General features: G+C 40.5%; 1 protein-coding gene across 1 annotated transcript in view; it reads right to left on the bottom strand.

The window, feature by feature from the left end:
• LARGE1 (LARGE xylosyl- and glucuronyltransferase 1) overlaps positions 1 to 19,595 on the bottom strand; it is a 515,425-nt gene that overhangs the window by 253,636 nt on the left and 242,194 nt on the right. The window lies entirely within an intron of this gene.

The raw sequence follows: 19,595 nt of genomic DNA, 5'->3' as shown, positions 1-19,595 counted from the left end.
AGTTTTAAAAATTAAAAAGACATCATCCCCAGATACAGAATGTTTGAAAGTCATTTGCCTTTCATGTTGTTTGCAACCAACCTGTACATTCAGAGGATGATTGTTGAAAAATGGAAGGAGAGGGGCTTGGGTGGGGTAGAGACTCTGTGGATGCTCTGAAGGAGGATCCGGAAGTGAACATGAGCTCAGGAGGCCTGCTGGCCAGATTTTAAATCCTGACTCCACCACCATCAGCCTAGCAAGGTTACCGCTCTAAGCCTCCATCTCCAAACCCATAAAATAGAAAATTAATGCATATTGCATTAAATGAGGTAGGGAATCAAGGTGTCTGGTACAGTGACTACCACATAAGGGGTCAACATGAGCTTTTAAAATGCTAATCACACACTCTGGTCTGCCTGTCTGGATCTGAATCCTGGTCTCATTGTTCACTAGCTGGGTCACTCTGGGCAAGTAGTTAAACCATTCACTAGTTGGGTCTCTCTGGGCAAGTGGTTAAACCTCTATGTACCTCAGTGTTTTCATTGGTAAAATGGGAATATTTACAGTACATACCCCAAAGGATAGTGAGAATTCTGGTGCTATATATAAACATTGGCTATTGTTGCTAATTTTATTACTAATAATATTTACAGCCAAAGATGAGCTCCATATCTATTAAAGACATCTGCATTTATGAGTATTTACCTGTGGCAGCAAAGAGAAACTCCATCTTAGTTCAGTTGAGATCATTTAAATAAATATTTGTGGAACATTTGATATGGGTCAAGTACTGAGGAGGATAAGGGACAAGGGTCCTTGACTAATAAACATGGCTGATCCTCTCAAGGAGTTTATGGTCTAGTGGATATTCATTCTCCATCATTGCCTAACAAGTTGTCTCAAAACACAGCAGCTGAAAATAGCCACAGTTATTTGTTATCTCACATGGTTTCCGTATGTCAGGAATTTAGGAGCGTATCAGCTAAGTCATGCCTGCTCAAGATTACTCATGAAGTTGCAGTCAATAGTCAATTGAGTCTGTAGTCATCTGAATACTGGCTTGGGGTTTAAGATCTACTTCTAAGGTAGCCCCTTGAAATGCGCCTGGCAGTGGATGCTGGCTGTCACTAGGAAGCCTCAGTTCATTGTCATGTGAATCACCCCAGAGGGCTGCCTGAGTATCTTTACAACATGATACCTGGCTTCCCCCAAAGTGAGTCATCCAAGAGAGCAAGTCTTGAAAGGGCTGTCTATAATGACTTGGTCTTAGAAGTATCATGGTGTCATTCCTGAAACATCTTATTGGTTACACAGGACAGCTAATGCAATGTGGGAAGCGACCAGACAAGGGTATTAACGAATTCTAGAAAATGGGGTTACTGGGTGCCATCTTGGAAAACAGTTACTATATCTGTAATTACAGAACAGCGTAAACTGGACTGTGATAAATTTCAAGTATAGCCAGTCTCAGTATCTAGGGGGTATTAGCTCCAGGATTCCCCCATCCTCTGATACCAAAATCCAAGACTGCTCAAGTCCCTTACATAAAATAATGCAGTATCTGCATATAACCTATGCACATCCCCCATATACTTCAAATCATCTCCAGATTATTTATAATGCCTACAATAATGTAAAAGCTATGTAAATAGTTGTTACGCTGTATTGTGTCAGGGATAACAACAAGAAAAACGCTAGTACATGCTCAATAAAGATATAATCATCCATTAAAAAATACTCTCAACCCTTGTTTGATTGAGCATGGATATGGAGGATGCCTGTGTATGTACAGCAGCAGTCTAACAGAAGAATAATTAAAGGAGAGTGGTAAGTAAGGAAAAAGAGCAATAAGAGATGTCTGGAAAAGGTGAGCCTTAAATTTGATCTTGAGCAATGATTAAAAATTAAGTTTCTCAAATACTGAGACAAGCATAATAGGAGAATGAAGTCACAGAGATATAAACAACTGTGTTTGTGTGTGTAAAATAACACACTTGATGTCAAGTTTGGAGTTGGATGTGATGCAGAAAGATATGGAAAGACAGGAAAGGGCCCAAATGTTGGAGAATACCGTACATCATGCTAAAGAGCAATGGATAATATCCCAGAGACAGTGGGAAAAACAAAAGGGTTTTCATTAGCAAAGACATATGCTCTCACCTAGATTGTTGGAATATACTCCAGTGATTTATGGAGGAAATATTAACAGAAGGCATTTGGCAGGCACCAGAACTTCAGAGGAAGCCTACTGAAAAGGCAGACTCTCAGGATCATACCAATTCATTGGGTCTGGGGTAGAGCCCAGAAATCTTTATTTTTAGCTAATATCCCAGGTGTCCTCAGATTTTATTTTAGGAAATACTAAGGTAGGAGACACAGAAAACATTATGTCCCAAAGACCTTCATGGCTGAATCATTTATACTAGATCAAAAACCAACTTGCTGCTCAGAAACAAGCCATAAGATAGCCCCAAGCTTCAGTGTCCCACCTCAGATTGATACTTTACTGAATGTACAGGGAGAGACGATCTTTCTGAAAGATCAATACAATAAAGTATTGATGTAAGATCAGGCATTCTTGAGATATCTCTATACCTCATAGATAGTTTATTACTATGAAGTCAAGAAGGCATCCTGGCTATACTTCTTTTTGAACTTAGAAATCCTGTTCCAATAAAAGTAGCTCTAGGTCAGCTACAGTGAAATTCCTGGTAAGCAGTATCAACGGGAGAGCTGAATTACATATTTCACATCTTCTCACATTCCCAACTTGGAAAGAAACCTCGTAAGAGCCTCAAAGCTGGTCTTTGCAGGTGACTGCAATCTCCCCTAAGTATCAATGAACATTTATTCAGAGTATACAACCCTATAAGATGAGCTGGATTGCACCTAAAATGCTTATCATTTGGAAGTCTACTGAGAAGCCATCTTCCACAAACATAAGTAATTCTAGAATTATGACAAAGGCATAGTGAATCCGGCGGAATGTGAATCTGGTGGAATGTGAATCCGGGGGAATCCGTATCTACAAACACATTCCTTCTCATATCAGTAGCACAAAACCCCTCCTCTCTCATTGCCCGGCAAGAGGCATCCTCTATTTAGCTTTGTGAAGCTTGAGGGGATGGTCACTGGAGCATTACGGATTGCCTGAACATCCCTCAGTACTTTAAGTTATGAAATGAAGCATTTCAAAGCACTGGGAGTTCTGATTTGTGAACTGGACTGTTACAGTGGTTTAATTTCCTGAAATATAGCTGCCTTCTTAACTAATAGATTTTTCAATGCACTGAGGAGAAAATTGCATTAGCTCCTGCGTAGCCTGAACTTAATATTTTTAGAAGCTGCAATTCTTCTTATTACAGGGCACGGTATGTATTTATGTATGTATCCTTAGCAGTGTCTGACACAATGCTAAGTATACTCAATGAACAGTTTCAAGAAAGTAAAACAATGCATTTATATAAGCAATGGTTATTGAGAACCATTCCTCCCAATGGAAATAAACTGGTGAACCAGCTTCATTCATTCATTCATCATTCATTCATTCAACAAACACTTCAGAGATGTCGAAGTTTGTGATTCTGTGCCAAATGACTGCTTTGAGGGAATAGCAGCACAGTTTGGAGAGGTATAGCAAATAATTTCAAAAAGCATTATCACAGCATTCAGGGGAGTGGTCTACCTTGACAGAAGACAGAAGTGAGGGAGGCTGGGACGTAGGATGACAAAGACATCCAGGTGGCTACTGTTCCAGCTCTAAATTAGAATGGCATGGCATTTTATCAATGTATGCCATAACTGGTCTGTGGTCTTCATTTACCTAAGTGTAGATACCTGTGTGTAAAGACATTACTGGCAGCACAGGGGTGAGAATGTGGTCTGAAAAGAAGATGCTCTAGTTAAGTTGGATCCCCACTAATTGGAAGTCCTATGTCCCCACACATATGGGTACATGTGTGGGTGTGTGTAGTTGCTCCCTGGTATCCACAGGGGATTGGTTCGAGGACCTGAGAATGCCAAAATCCATGGATGCTCAAGTCTCTCACATAAAATGTGCAGTGCTTGCATATGACTAATATACATCTTCCCATATTTTAAATCATCTCTAGATTACTTATAATAACTAATACAATGTAAATGCTATGTTAGTTGCTGTTATACTGTATTGTTTAGATAATTAAAGGGGGAAAAATCTGTACATATTCAGCACAGATGCAACCATCAATTTCATTCCCATGAATATTTTCCATCCCTGGTTGATTGAGTCCAAGAATATGGATCCCACAGATACACAAAGCTGGCTACATACATACATACACACACACACACGCGCGCGCACGCATATGTATATTTATGAGTGTATATATATATGTGTGCATATATATATTTTATTAATTATTTTTCATTTCTGCTCAAAATGGTGAGAATAGAGCCAATCACTCTGCTATTAAATGCAAGGGGAAAAAAAGACTTTAATTGCTTCCAATACCATAAATTGACTCTATTGTATGTACTTTTTTTTTTTTTTTTTTTTCACTCTGTTGCCCAGACTGGAGTGCAGTGGCACGCTCCAGGCCACCGCAACCTCGACCTGCTGGGCTCCGGTGATCCTTCCCCCTCAGCCTTCCAAGAAACTGGAAGCTACCACGCCCAGCTAATTTTTTAATTTATTGTAGAGATGCGGTCTTGCCAAGTTGCCCAGGCGGGTCTCGAACCTGCGGGCTCAGGCAGCCACTCACCTCAGCCTCCCAAAGCATGGGATTACAGGCTGAGCCACCGAGTCCAGCTATTGTATGTACTCTTAACAAAGGCAAACATTTGTTCTTGTGAAGGAAAATAAATCAGATATTCCAATGGTCTGGTATTAAAATCTCATGGCAAAGAGCTAATCAGAAAAATAACAGGGGGAAAAAAAAAGACTAAAAAGAAGAAATGGGTATGACAGCTTTAAAAACGAGGTTGAGAAACGCTGCTCTACAAAATCACACAAGACCAAAGTAGCCACAAAGCAGAGATGTGTGCAAAAGCCCATAAATATATCAAAATCCTGATTCCTGATACTAGCATCTGCTGGATCCAGCAGTTCTTCCTGCCTTCTTGAATTTAATCAGAAGGTAAATGAATCAGAAAACACACTCCTCTGTTATCAAGTTCATCTGGAGATTTGGGGAGCAGTTTCTCTCACTCTCACCCCCGTCCTTCTTTGCACTCTCACCATCTCCTTCCCAGGGAGCCATCCAAAGGGCAGCCACATAGGTTGCAATTAAAGAGGCACCACGCTGCTCTGCATTAATGAGGCACTTTGCTTTTCATTTTCAGAGGGCTTTGTAGCACTTTGTAGGTGAAGCCTTGCCTGTGACAATCTTGGTTCTCCACCTTGTGGGTGAATATAACCCTAAACACATGATCCACCTTGTGGGTGAATATAACCCTAAACACATGGGAGGGCAAATCCCAAGTAGATAAAGAGGGTTAAGGAGGATAAAACATGAGTGACACTTCATTAATTTCTGGTGGGTCTAAAAACTGTATTCTTTCACAACACATGGAAGGCAAAATTCTCTTGGTGTATTAAAAAGATCCAAAGGAACACCTTGTCCATGGCAGTCCGAATTCCTTCTGGCTGACAGTCAAAATGAGCCTCTTTTGCTGGTCACCCTGAAAAGATGACGGTTTCACTCAGCGCTTGTAATACATCTAACAAACATTAACCAAAAGTCTTATTGCAATTTCAAATATTTTAACCTTGACCTTGAAGTCCTGCTTCAGAAGTCTCAGACTGTGGTTACGTTGACATTCACCCCCTCCCCCCTTACTATTTAATATGGTGGTTGTCAAGGAAACAAGATTTTGAGGATGGCTGTCTAACCTGTCTAGATTTAGAATTTATCAAATATGAGAATGCAGAAGGGAAAGAGTGTCACCTCTAGAAAGTACTAGAGAAGATGGTACATGTACAAGATAATTCCATTATGCCTTTACTTCCACTTGGGGATTTGGCTACTGATCAAAGGAATTCCTATGTTCTAAATCCTCTTTCCAAAAAAAAAAAAAATCACCTAATTCTAAAAGTGACTCATTTATCTAAACATTCATTGTGTGTGTCAAATTCTGTATTAGATACAAGGGAAAGAGCAGCAAATGCAAAATGTTCCTCTTTCTTAGAAGATCACAGTTAAAAGGGAGAGAATATTATATTTATGACAATATCACATTTGTTGAATGCTCACTATGTGACAGACACTATCCTAAAGCAGTTTACAAATATTATCTTTTAACTGCCACAATAACCCTACAAAGTTAACGCCAAGGAAATCACAGAATCGTAAAAATGATGGAAGCTGGGATAGAAAATCAGATTTGCCTTTATCCAGGAGTTGTAATCATTTTGGAAACTGATCAAATATGATATTCAAATGATGATTAGGCAGTGATACCCGCATATAAGTTTTTACTAAAATTCTTGAGATGGAACAAAACTAATTGTGCCCAGAAATGAAAAGTAAAATCAGAAAAGATGAAGGTCGAACTCATTCTTTTAGCAGAAATGAACACTCCAACACAGTCATACTCAAAACAACTAATGGAAGTCACATACCTTCTTAACACAAATGTTTCTCCAATCTCTAAAGGACTGCAAGTGCTCAGTAACATTCTATGGATAAAACCGTTAACACGAAAATAAAAAGCAGAAACAGAAACTTGAATAAATATGCCCAGATCCAAAAAGTTGTTACAATGTATTCTTAACTTCTGTGCTTCACCATCTATAGAGTGACCAGGGAAAATCTCAGCCTCTGATGCTCTGTCTTCTGGTTAACATTTGAACACTATGGAGGGCCCTGAGCAGAAGCCACACGGAACCTGGGTATCCTTCTAAAGGACACTGATGAAGAACAGGTGGACACAGCCTAGTAAGAATTCCCACTGGAATCACTTGGGCCCACTATTGGGCCTGCTCCAGAAAACTAAGCTAGGACATCTAGTGGCAGGACTTGGCATTGCTACGTGTTTTGGTTTGATTAAGATCACGAGTGGTGCTACATCAAGGGTGGCCCCTAGCATTTTTCAGGAGGGAGTTGTCTTGTGGTTTCTGTTACTAACACCTACTAAGCAATTCTTATGTGCAATCAAGCCTGACGTACAAAACTAGGGAAATGAATCAATCATTTCTAACCAGGGAAAATTAAGATCCAACCTAATGGTATAGCTTTGTAACTTTCATTTTTTGTAGTTTGCACAGACATCACCGAGTTCCCACATGGTATATTTTCAAGACTCCCCAGAAATACCTAAGCATCTTTGATCTGTAAGCAACAAGGAATACTGACACAAGCACTGTACTCAACACAGGTTGGGGTGTGGCCAAGGCCCTTCTCTGAATCTCAGATTCTACATCTGCAAAGCAAACACAAAGCCACCTATTGTTCTGCAAAACTGAAAATGGGATAATGTACAGGAAAGTACTCAGTGGAGTCACTGACAGAATCAAGCTGCTGGTTCATTCTGAATCCAGAACGAAGGAATATTTCATTATGTGACAAATAAAATAAAGGCCTGATCACAGTGAGAGCTCTGGACACTAGGTTCTTTACCACATCTGTCTTTACCACTTGTGATTTTCTCTCCTTCTTGATAATGGCTGGTTTGGGAGGGTAAGGCTTATGTATTATGTATATATGTATGTATGTACAGGCAACAAGCATGCTCTGGGACACAATGTACATTAAGTAATCACACCACATTAATAATAATAGGAGATGAGAAAGGGGAGTTCTGGCAGTGCTATTATGCCTCTGAATAAGATGTTGATCATTGCTTGCTATTTTCTCTTCAAACATATTATTTAGCCAGTAGTGAGCAGATTTAAAACCCACTGGAGTTCTTGAATTCAGCCTGGCTGAGTGGTTAAATCCAATGAAAATATCCTAGTTAGATGATTTTTTAGCCAAGGGAGTTGACTCAATTTTGTATACAATAAAAAAGGATATTTAACAGGTTACTTTGTGAAAATGTCCATCTTTCAAAGATGATAATAAGGATGATGATGAGGACAGTAATAATAATGTCTGTGTAGCATTTTCTTGCTTGTACTGCCATTTTCCATCGATCATTTCATTTGATGCTTGAGCTAATTCTGTGAATTTAAGCAAGTGACGGATTCACATCTCTATTTTACATGTAGGTTAGCTAAGACTTAAAAACACTATTGTCCCAAATTGCAAAAAAGAGTAAAAATCTGCCCCTCCTGACCTTCAGAAGAATCACAGTTAAGAGGCTGTGGGACGAGGGGAGGGCCACTGTGGAGGAGTGGAGCACTGAGGAGTTCTAACATGGCCACTGTGGAGGAGCAGACTGGGGCCACCCTCGCTGAGCAAGGCAGAGAGTAGGGACCAAGCCAATGACAGACCAAGACACCCCAAACACTTGGATGAGTGAAGAAGCACCCTGCGCCCAGCAAAGGTCTCTTTGAACACACAGAGACCAGAAAACGATGACAGGAGTGAGAATCTGGGTGCCCCAAACCATGCCATGTGCCAGGCTCGCACAGAAAGTGAAACACTGCCTGGTGAATGAGAGTGGGTGAGTGTACCTAAGATGCGTGGGGTCCATTCACCTCCTCACAGCCATGCATGAGTTGTCAGTCCCATGCGGGAGGAGTCCTGGTAAGGGCACAGCAGCAGGAAACCAGACCCCAAGTGAAATGGAAAGAAAAGTGGCACAGAGTCAGCAGTGCACCTTCCACCACCAGCGGCCAGCTCCCAGGCAGGCGAAGTCTGCCGCAGACTGAACCTTGCTCACACCAGGGCTATTTTCTCAGCCATATCAGAAAGAATCACCTCCATGCCCTGTGTACCTACAGGGCAGATCCTCCCACTCCCACCCATGGCAGGAATATTGCTCTTTTTAAAGAGCAGAGTGAAGAGTTTAACAGGGAGGAAGTGACATGAAAGATACCTGAAAGCTTTCTCAGTGGAATGGCATTTGGGCTATAAACCACAGGCAGCAAAAGGGAGGAGGTTTATCCTTGTCACCCACTCTCTGCAGAGTGCTAGCAGCATGGATTGCTACAGTGGAGAAACCTGCCATAAGATGCAGCAAGGAGCAGAAATGAATGCCCCTCCCTCTCACTAAATGACCAATATCAAACCACTGAAAAGCCCTAGAATAGAGAAGGTCAGTGACTAGCACAGAAGTCAGAGACTGAATGGCTAAAACAAACAGAGAGGACCAAGAAAAACTACAAGTGAAATTCACCCAAGCTGTAAAGGAAGTAAAAGTGGAGCCAGTCAATTTCAGAAAAACCTATTCTGAAATAACAGAAATGAAGAACTCCATCCTGGAAATCAAAAACAAAGTAACAAGCATAGGGAGTAGGATCAACCAAACAGAGGAAAGAATCTCAGAGCTTGAAGACCAGAATATAGAATAAACCCAGTCTATCTAAATCATGGGGGGGGGGGGGGGGAGCTCAAAAAGAAGGAGCAAAGTCTCTGAGAAATGTGGAACTAAATCAAGAAGCCAAAGCTGTACCTGATTGGTATCTCTGAAGCAGAAAGGGAAACTGAGAACAACATGAAACAAACATTCCATGAGGTTACTCAAGAAAACTTGCTAGAGAGGCAACAATTCAAGCACAAGAGATTCAGAGAACCCACACAAGGTATTATCTGATGAGATCAACCCCAAGATACATAGTAACCCATCTCCACAAAGTTAGCATGAAAAAAAAAACCCTAAAGGCAACAAGAGAGAAAGATCAGACTACCTACCAAGGAATACATATCAGAATTGCTCCAGAATCATCTGCAGAAACACTACAAGCCAGAAGGGACTGGAGTTCAATCTTTAACATTCTTAAAAATAAGCAATCACAGTCAAGAGTCTCCTACCCTGCCAAGCTAAGCTTAATCAGTGATGGAGAATTAAAATCCTTCCCAAACATCCAATCCCTAAAAGACTATGCTGCCTCCAAACAAGTCCTTCAGGAGATGCTTAAGAAGGTGTTTGGAAGGCTGAGGCAGAAGGATCACCTAAGCCCAGCAGGTCAAGGTTGTGGTGGCTGTGAGCATGCTACTGCACTCAAGCCTGGATGACAAGAGACTCCAACTCAAAAAAAATAAAAAATGAAATGTTGAACACAGAAAATGAAGAAAAAAGAACGGTCATATCCATCACAAAAGTACAGACCAACATAGAGACAACAGCGCATACAGAGCACTCACAGAAATAAAAACAACACATATATAAGTACAAAAGTAAAAAGGAAACAAAGCAACCTCCTAAGAGTCCTATGACAGGGATTAGGAATAACTTCTTATTTCAGTAATCAATTTGAACATGAATGGACTAAATGAGCCACTAAAGAAACACACAGTGGCAAACTATATAAAGAAGTATGATCCAATAGTCTGCTGCTTCCAGGAAACTCACTCACTGCAAAGGACCCCCATAGACTCAAAGTTGGGAGCTGGATAATGGTCTTTCAGGCAAATGGAAAACAGAAGAAAGCAGGAATAGCTATCCTGATATCAGACAAAGCAGATTTCAAACCACTAAAAGTTTAAAAGGACATGGAAGGACACTACATAATAATAAAAGGTTCAGCCAGGCTCGGTGGCTCAGCCTGTAATCCTGCACCTTTGGGAGGCTGAGGTGAGTGGACTGCCTGAGCCCGCAGGTTCGAGACCCGCCTGGGCAGTGAGAACTCATCTCTACAGTAAATCAAAAAATCAGCCAGGCGTGGTAGGGCATGCCTATAATTCCGGCTACTCGGAAGGCTGAGGCAGAAGGATCGCTGAAGCCCAGCAGGCGAGGCTGTGGTGGCCAGGAGCGGACACTGCACTCCAGTCTGGGCGACAGAGTGAGACTCCAACTCAAAAAATAAAAATAAAAAATAAAAATAAAATAAAAGGTTCAATCCACCAGCAAGAAATACCCATCTTAAACATATATGCACCTAACACAGGGCCACCAGGTTTTATAAAATAACTACTAAGTAAACTAAGAGAGGACATTGACTCTCACACAATCATAGTTGGAGACCTAAATACCCCACTAACAGTTCTAGATAGGTCATCGAAGCAAGAAACCAAAAAGGAGATCTGGAACTTTATGTTCAATCAAATGAATTTAATAGACATCTACAGAACACTCTATTCAACATCTACAGAGTATACATTCTACTCATCAGCATATGAAACATACACCAAGATCAAAAACATTTTCATACATAAGTCAAGCATAAACAAATTCCAAAAGATTGATATAATACCATGCATCTTCTCAGATCACAGTGCAATAAAAATAAATATTGCCACCAACAAGATCCCCAAAAAGCACACAAAGGTATGGACATTAGACAACATGCTGCTGAACAATTTCTGGGTCAATATGGAAATCAAGACAGAAATAAAAAGATTCCTAGAAACAAATGAAAACAAAGTACCAAATCTTACCAGAATCTCTGGGAAGCCATGAAAGCAGTGTTAAGAGGAAAATTCATAGTATTGCACAGACATCAAGAAAACAGAAAGATCACAAGTAAACAGCCTAACGTTACACCTAAGAGAGCTAGAAAGGCAAGATCATCTAAATCCTCACTTCAGCAGAAGAATCCAGATTATCAGGATAAAAATCACAATTGTGGGATAAAGAAGACAAAAATATCACAGAATGAATCAGCAAGACAAAAAGCTGGTTCTTTGAAAGGATAAATAAGGTTGACAGCTCCCAGCCAGTTAGACTTTAAAAAGAGAAAGTCCAAGTAAACACAATTAGAAAAGCAAAAGGCAGAGTCACAACTGACCCTGAAGAAATTCAAAAGATTTTCAGAGATTACTATGAACACTTGTATGCAAATAAACTAAAAAACCTAAAGAAAATGGGGAACTTTCTGACTCCCAAAGTTGAAAAAAGAAGAAATTAAAACTCTAAACAGACCAATAAAAACTCCAGGAAATATGACTGAGTCATAAGAAATCTCCCCACCAAAAAAAGCTAAAGATCAAATATCTTCCCAGCTGAATTTTACAAAACATACAAGGAGGAGCTGATACCAATCTTACCGAACATATTTCAGGCAATTGAGAATGATAGACTTTCCTCAACCTATTTTATGAAGCTAACATCATACTGATACCCAAACCTGGCAAAGATCCAACAATGAAGAGAATTTCAGGCCAATCTCCTTGATGAATACAGACATAAAAATTCTCAATAAGATTCTAGCAAATCAGATCCAACAACACATCCCAAGGATCATCCACCATGAGCAGGTGGACTTCATTCCTGGGATGCAGAACCAGTTCAACATTCACAAGACCATAAATGTAATTCAGGACATTAACAGATATAAAACCAAGAACCACATGATTATCTTATTATATGCAGAAAATGCATTTGACATAATCCAGTATCTCTTTCTGATTAAAAAAACAACAACAACAACAACAACCACTTAGCACCTTGGCATAAAAGAAACGTTCCTCAAAACAATAAGAGTCATCTATGATAACCCACAGTCAACATTTTTTTCAATAGACAGAAGCTGAAAGCATTCCCCACCCAAGAACAGGAAGAAAACAGGGATGCCCACTCTCATTCTTCCTGTTCAACATAGTGATAGAAGTCCTAGTCAGAGCAATCAGGCAAGAGAAGGAAATCAGGGGTATCCAAATAGGGAAAGAGGAAGTTAAACTATCACTCTTTGTGGATGATATGATTTTATAACTTAAAAACCCTAAGGAGTCTGTCAAAAGCCTCCTCACACTGATAAATGACTTTGGTAAGTCGTGGGCTACAAAATCAACATGCAAAGCACAATGGCATGTCTATACAGTGGCAAGCAGGCAGAGAAACAAATAAAAGACACAATTCCAGCTAGGCTCAGTGGCTCAGCCTGTAATCCTAGCACTTTGGGAGGCCAAGGCGAGTACACTGCCTGAGCCAGTGGGTTTGAGGCCAGCCTAGGCAAATTGGCAAGACCTCGTCTCTACAGTAAATCAAAATTTAGCCAGGCATGATAGCATGCACCTCTAGTACTAGTTACTTAGAAGGCCCAGGTAGAAGGATAGCCGGAGCCCAGCAGGTTGACTGGGTGACAGAGTGAGACCCCAACTAAACACACACACACACACACACACACACACACACACAATCCCATTCACAATAGCCACACACAAAAATGAAATACCTGGGCATTCACCTAACCAAAGAAACGAAAGACCTTCACAACAAGAGCTACAAAATGCTGCTCAAAGAAAACAAGGATGACACAAACAAATGGAAAAACATTCCATGTTCATGAAGTGGAAGAATCAATAATGTCAAGATGTCCATCCTACCCAAGACAATCCACAGATTCAATGTAATACCCATCAAATTACCAACATTTTTTTTTCAGACCTGGAAACAATAATAAATACATTCATATGGAAACAGAAAAGAGCACAAATAGCCCAAACAATCCTCAGCAAAAGGATTGTTATCACACAAAGCAGGAGTTATCACACTTCCAGACTTTAAACATTAAAAAATTTTTTTTATTTTAAAGATGTGGGGTACAATTCAGGGTTAGGTACACAAATGTTTATTATGCAGGTACCCTTGTTGATGAGGTGTACCTCCCCCACCTGGCAGTTTCCCACTACTGTCAAACCTTTTCTTATAGTATTATGATATTTGATCAAGGACCACTTATGAGAACATGTGATACTCAGTTCTTTGTTTCTGTGATAGATCACTCAGTATTATAGACTGTAAGTCCATCCAAGTTGCTGTGAAGTTCATAATTTTGTCCTTCTTTATAGCTGTGTAATATTCCATCATGTATATGTACCACATTTTTTTTATTCAGTCCTTTTTCAATGGGTCAGACTTTAAACTTTATTACAAGGCTACTGTAACCAAAACAGCCTGGTACTGGTACAAGAGTAGGCATATAGACCAATGGAACAGGACAGAGATTCTGGAAGCAAAAACACGGTCTCTCAACAAACTCATTTTCAACAAAGCCACCCGTAACAATCCCTGGAGAAAGGAGGCCATATTTAGCAAATGATGCTGGGAAAACTGGCTGACCACACATAGAATAATGAAACTGGACCCCTACCTATTACCATATACAAAAATCAACTATAAATGAATCAAAGACCTAAGCAAAAACCTCAGACTATAAGATAAGAAACAAAGGAAACATCCTTGTACACACTGGAGTAGGCAATAAATTCTTGGCCAAGTTCCCAAAAGTGAATGTCATAAAAGATATAGAGAAGTGGGACCTCGTCAAACTGAAAAGCTTTTGCACAGTAAAGGAAACCATCAAGAAAGTAAAGAGACAACCTATAGGATGGGGGAAAATATTTGCAAGTTATGCATATGACAAAAGCCTAACATCCAGAATCTAGAAGGAACTCAAATGAAGTGAAAGAAAAATAATAAAAATCCATTAAAAAGCGGGCAAAGGACATAAGCACTTCTTAAAAGATGACACTTCTCAAGAGATGATATACAAGCAAGCAACAGACACATGAAAAAATGCTCAGCCTCACTAATTATCAGAGAAATACAAATAAAAAATACAATGAGTTTTATACAAGTTAGGTGGTATCTTACAATGAGATACCACCTAACTCTGGCTAGAATGACCATCATTAAGAAGTCAAAAAACAACAGATGCAGGTGAGGGTGAAGAGAAAAGGGAACGCTTCTCCACCCTTGGTAGAAATGTGAGCTAATTCAACCTCTATGGAAAGCAGTGCGGCGATTCTTAAAAAGAACTGAAGACTGACCTTCCATAAGATCCAGCAATCCTTCTCCTGGGAATATACCTGGAGGAACATAAACCATTTTATAAAAAAGACACCCACACATGCATGTTTATTGCTGCACTTTATACAATAGCAAAAAACAGGGAACTAACCATACTGCCCATTGAAAGTGGACTGAGTAAAGAAAATATGGCACATATACATGATGGAATATTACATAGGCATCAAGAAGAACAAAATCATGAACTTCACAGTAAATTGGATGGAGTTAGAGACCATCACAGTAAGTGAACTATCACAGAAACAAAGATTTCAATGCTGCCTGTTCTCACTCCTAAGTAGGCCTTGAGCGTTAGTCACAAAAGCACACGCCAGAGGTTGGCAGTCACTGGGCACTGCTAGGGGAGGGAGGGAGGAAAAAGAGTGAGAGGGACACATGACAACACAGAGTACTTGAGTCATTACCAGGGGGAGTGAGGGCCAATCAGAAGCCCAAACCTCACCTGCACGTAGCCTACTTATGTACCTAATCATTACTTGGACCCCACATTCCTATAATAAAATTAAATTTAAAAAAAGAGGCTGTGGGCCTTCTAACACCACTTCTTAATGCATGGACTTTATCATGGGAAACAGATGGAATTAATAGGCTATGAAGTAGAGTCAGTAGAGTCTATTGTCTTAGGCAAGAAAACTCATATTTTGATAATTATGTTCATCCTTTCCCAAAATCATGTTGGTGAAATGATGCAACAAGGATGAAAATTTGAAACATTTCCAAGTTTCCTATTCAAAGCAATCTTTGTTTAGAGACAAACGAAGGTATTTTGCTTGGCTTGCCTTCCTTGTTTCAACTGGAGGGCACAGAGAATCTGGTCCTTCAGTGTCCCAAATGAGGAAAGAGTGTTATGAATGGACATCACGATGGGGTCCACAAGTGATGCATCCAGTGCAGGCAGCATCTTACATTTCATGTGACGGGGAATAAAGACATACATATAACTGCCCGGTCTCTAACTTGAGTGGCTTGACTTGTCCATCTCATCGCCTTCAAAAGCATCAGAGTCAGTGCTTGCCTAGACAGTTAGAGTCACCCCTAATTCTGTTTATAATGTGGGGGCAATTTTGTCAGCTGCTAATGTAAGTGCAGTTTTCCTCCAAGGGACATCTGGCGAGAGACAATTTTGATTGTCAGAATTTGGGAGAGGGGGCGGCTAGAATATAGTGGACAGAGGCCAGGGACGCCGCTCAAAATCCTTAGGCAGGACAGCCTTGCAATTAAAAAACAAAAAAACGAATTTTAAAAAAGCCATATAATTATCTGGCCCAGAACATCACTAATACTAAGGCTGAGGCACCTTGCTCAAAAATACTGGTGAAAACTCAAAAAAATGTATGCAGATGAACAAGCACATTCTTGATTCAATCCTGGTTCTAGGATCCAAGTTTTGCCTCAGTTTTGACCCTAATGGAAAATTCTGTTTTACCTAGAGGTGAGAAATGACCTTGAAAGACGAAGGAGGATGGATTAAAGACCTGAGCATCCTTACTGAAAGGAAGAAAAGTGACAACTCCACAGCCTCCACAAATAAGAAAAGAATTAAATGAGACAAACATGTGAGAGAATATAAAGTTTAGACAAGCAAGACTGTCTAGTGACTGATTCAGGGACGTGTCTCTTGGCTGAAGTCAGTGATTTAGTCCTTGGCGGGCCCCTCCCAGCAAGAGGGATTACACCTTTCCACCATACCAAGGCAGGTACGTGCCAAACTCAACTTCACACTGAACCAAGGTCTTCAGGTTCCAGGTGCTGGATAGTTGGTGCTGCTTAGCGGTCCCCCAAACACTTTCACCTATGTTCAGACTCCCCTGCTTCTGAGCCCCAAATGTTAACTTTACTAAGTCAACATAATTGTCCTGGAAGGGGAGGGTGAATTCTTTTTGCTGGATCATAGCTCCGGGGTGTACCTGGCTGTGCCCCACCTGGGAACACCACTTTGCAGGATGCCGAAATAATAGGGCGCCTGTGTCCCCTGCTGATCAGTCCTGAACTATGTCACTTGTCAGGAGGAAAAAACCCACATTAAGTATGAGCCCTTCACTTTGGAGAGTTCCAGTCACATATACCATATGGCCTACCTACCACAGCTAAGTGGATGTCTAGATGACAAATAGAGAACTCTTGCTCCTCCTGCCAAAGACTGCCCTTTCCTCAATTTTCCACATTCCTCTACCACCGTGTACCCACCAGCTTGTTCCAGAATTCAGGAATCATATGTTCCCTCTCTCCCACATCCCAGATCTACCTCTTTGCCAAATCCGATATGTCAAATCAGCTGTTAATATCAATCTTCTCAATGTGGTCATCTGCACAGGACAAATGCAGTGTATAAAGGTAGATTTTAACCAAAACACTTCTTTCTATACCTTCTCTTTGGGAACCATCATAGGGCAAAATGGTAACTCTGGAGAATATGAACCAATTTTATTCTTTCTTGATTTCCTACTTATCCACCAAGACTCCTGCCCGTAGGATCCACATTGTCACTAGGCTACTAGACTTGAGAACCTTAAGGTCAGGGTTCTGGACTTAGTTGTTCATCCTAGCAATGCCTCTTAGGGCATACTGTTGGCATTTTGTTGTAAGTTATCCAATAAAAAAGAAAAATAGAACTTCAGAAAGTAATTTGACAATGCCTATTCCATTCAGCTCCATCTTTTGCCCTCAAACCTACTGAACAGGTCAGGAACACTGATTTTTAAAATGAATTCTATACACTGTAAATTGAAAGTTCAATTTTCCAAATATAAGGCCAGTTAGGTCTCCACTCATCTACTACGTAGCATGTTTCTCTCGCCCTGTTTACTTCTCAGGCAACTCACTTGGGTACACATATATCTCCCCTCTGTGATCATCCTTTGTGGGTCACCATTTTTACTGTGGAAACTCCCCAGCACTTTCCAAGAAGCATTTTGTAGGCATTCCATTTGTTTGCTTGTTTGTTTTTAATTAAAATGTGGACATACTGACTATATAGATACTGAAGTCTCAAAGATAATAATTAACCCACCCACTAACCCCACCATGGGCATTCTGAGCAGTCCTGGGTGACAGTTTAAAGAGATCTGCTTTATTCGTCTTCTCCACTACCAAAAGGAGTGGCCTTCATATGTGAAAAACAGAAGGAAGTGTCAGGCAGAGAAAATAAGTGGCATTTCTTTTCTGATAGAAAAAGTTTAACAACTAGGATATTAACTTTTGCAGCTAAGCTCAGCAGATAATAAGCAGGCAAAGGACTTTTGCTTGGGAAAAGGCATTCTCTTCTTTGGGCAACAAAAGCCTGTCATTAATCCCTAGAGCAAGATAAAATGCTCTTATGCCTTCTCTTCACCCCCTCCTCATCTGCGTTCTTGTTAATGATGTACCTAGCATGGGGAACACCCACCTTTTCCCCACCTCCTCTGGAAATCACAGTAGCCCCTAAGGCCCAGCTAGAGTCCCATTTCTGTGAAGTCATCCCTGACTGCCCAACTGGTAACTGACTGATATTGTGCTGTGCCCTGTTTCATTAGTTTCACTAAATTCTTGAAGATGACATTAGCTTTCCTATGTCTAAATTTTCCTGGAATGGTGTGTTTTACAGCAAATCCTTATCTACTGACTGACTTGTATCAAGGCACAGACCTGAGCTCCTGCCTCCTAGTCAGGTGAAAATTGAGCTAGATGGATAGAGTTAACATCAGGTTTTCCGAGCTAGCAGATTTCCCTGTGCTACTGAGAGAATGGGAACTCTACTGGCAGTCCACCCGCCTTGGTCTCGGAAGGCTGGGACCTTCCCCATGTACCTACTCAGAGCTTTGAAAAATCCTAACCGTGTTATCCAACCCAAACTTCAAACTGGCTAACTTAGAAGGCACAGATTAAAAAGAGCAACAGAGAGCAAAATGTACATGGATTGATTATCCCTGCTTCCTAAATAGGCATTTTCTTCTCACAACAAACTCACAAAGGAAACGTGGGCGACTCTACTGGTTGCCTATCCAGGGCTGCACTTCCAATTATCTGCTGAGAAGACTGAAACACACACACACACACACACACACACACACAGATAAAAGAAAGAGAATATAAGAATAAGGCTCTCTCTCTTCCTCCCCACTGTCTTGTGAGGAGCTGACTTTACTCTGACCCCTTGAAACCCTGAAGAACCCAAAAGAATCCCTAATGCAATAACCATCATTCTTGGAACTGCCAACCCATGGGCTTCTTGCTATTTGAGACAAATTAGTAGATTGTTTCAACCATTTTTACTAAGGTTATTTCTTTAAAAAAAACTTGCAACCAAAAGCGATCTAATTGCTATTAGATCAGGATGTAAAACACTAGGAAACTGACCACACAGATAATGTAGGAAGGAATCACTGTGGCTGCACAAAAAGATGCAAAGGAAACAAAGTTCTTAGTGACCCCTCCCCATTATGCTCCTTGCTGTGTCCCAAAAAGACACTGCAAGCATGAACTGAGTAAAAAGGGTAGGCACTTTAACACACACAAAGTCCCAAGAAGTTCCTCCAACCAGATTCTCACCTGCAAGCCTCTCTTTTTTTTTTTGTCCTTCAGACTGTATAGCACTTTATGAACACAAGGGATTAAATAATTCAACTTAACACTAATAATTGAAGCATCATGACACATGAAAAATAATGTGTTGGCTGTCACGATCCAGAATCTCCCCTACAATAATGAGGCAAAATCTGGCTCTAAAGATCCTTTACTAAGATCTACTTAAAACATTTCAGTCCTTAGTTTGAAAAAATTTCAACTTAGTTGACTGGCTG

This window comes from Carlito syrichta, unplaced genomic scaffold (assembly GCF_000164805.1).
Source record: "Carlito syrichta isolate Samal-C Ts95f unplaced genomic scaffold, Tarsius_syrichta-2.0.1 Scaffold308088, whole genome shotgun sequence".
Taxonomy (NCBI): Eukaryota; Metazoa; Chordata; class Mammalia; order Primates; family Tarsiidae; genus Carlito; species Carlito syrichta.
Note: the sequence above shows the minus strand (reverse complement) of the source record. Positions and strands in the feature narration are given on the sequence as shown.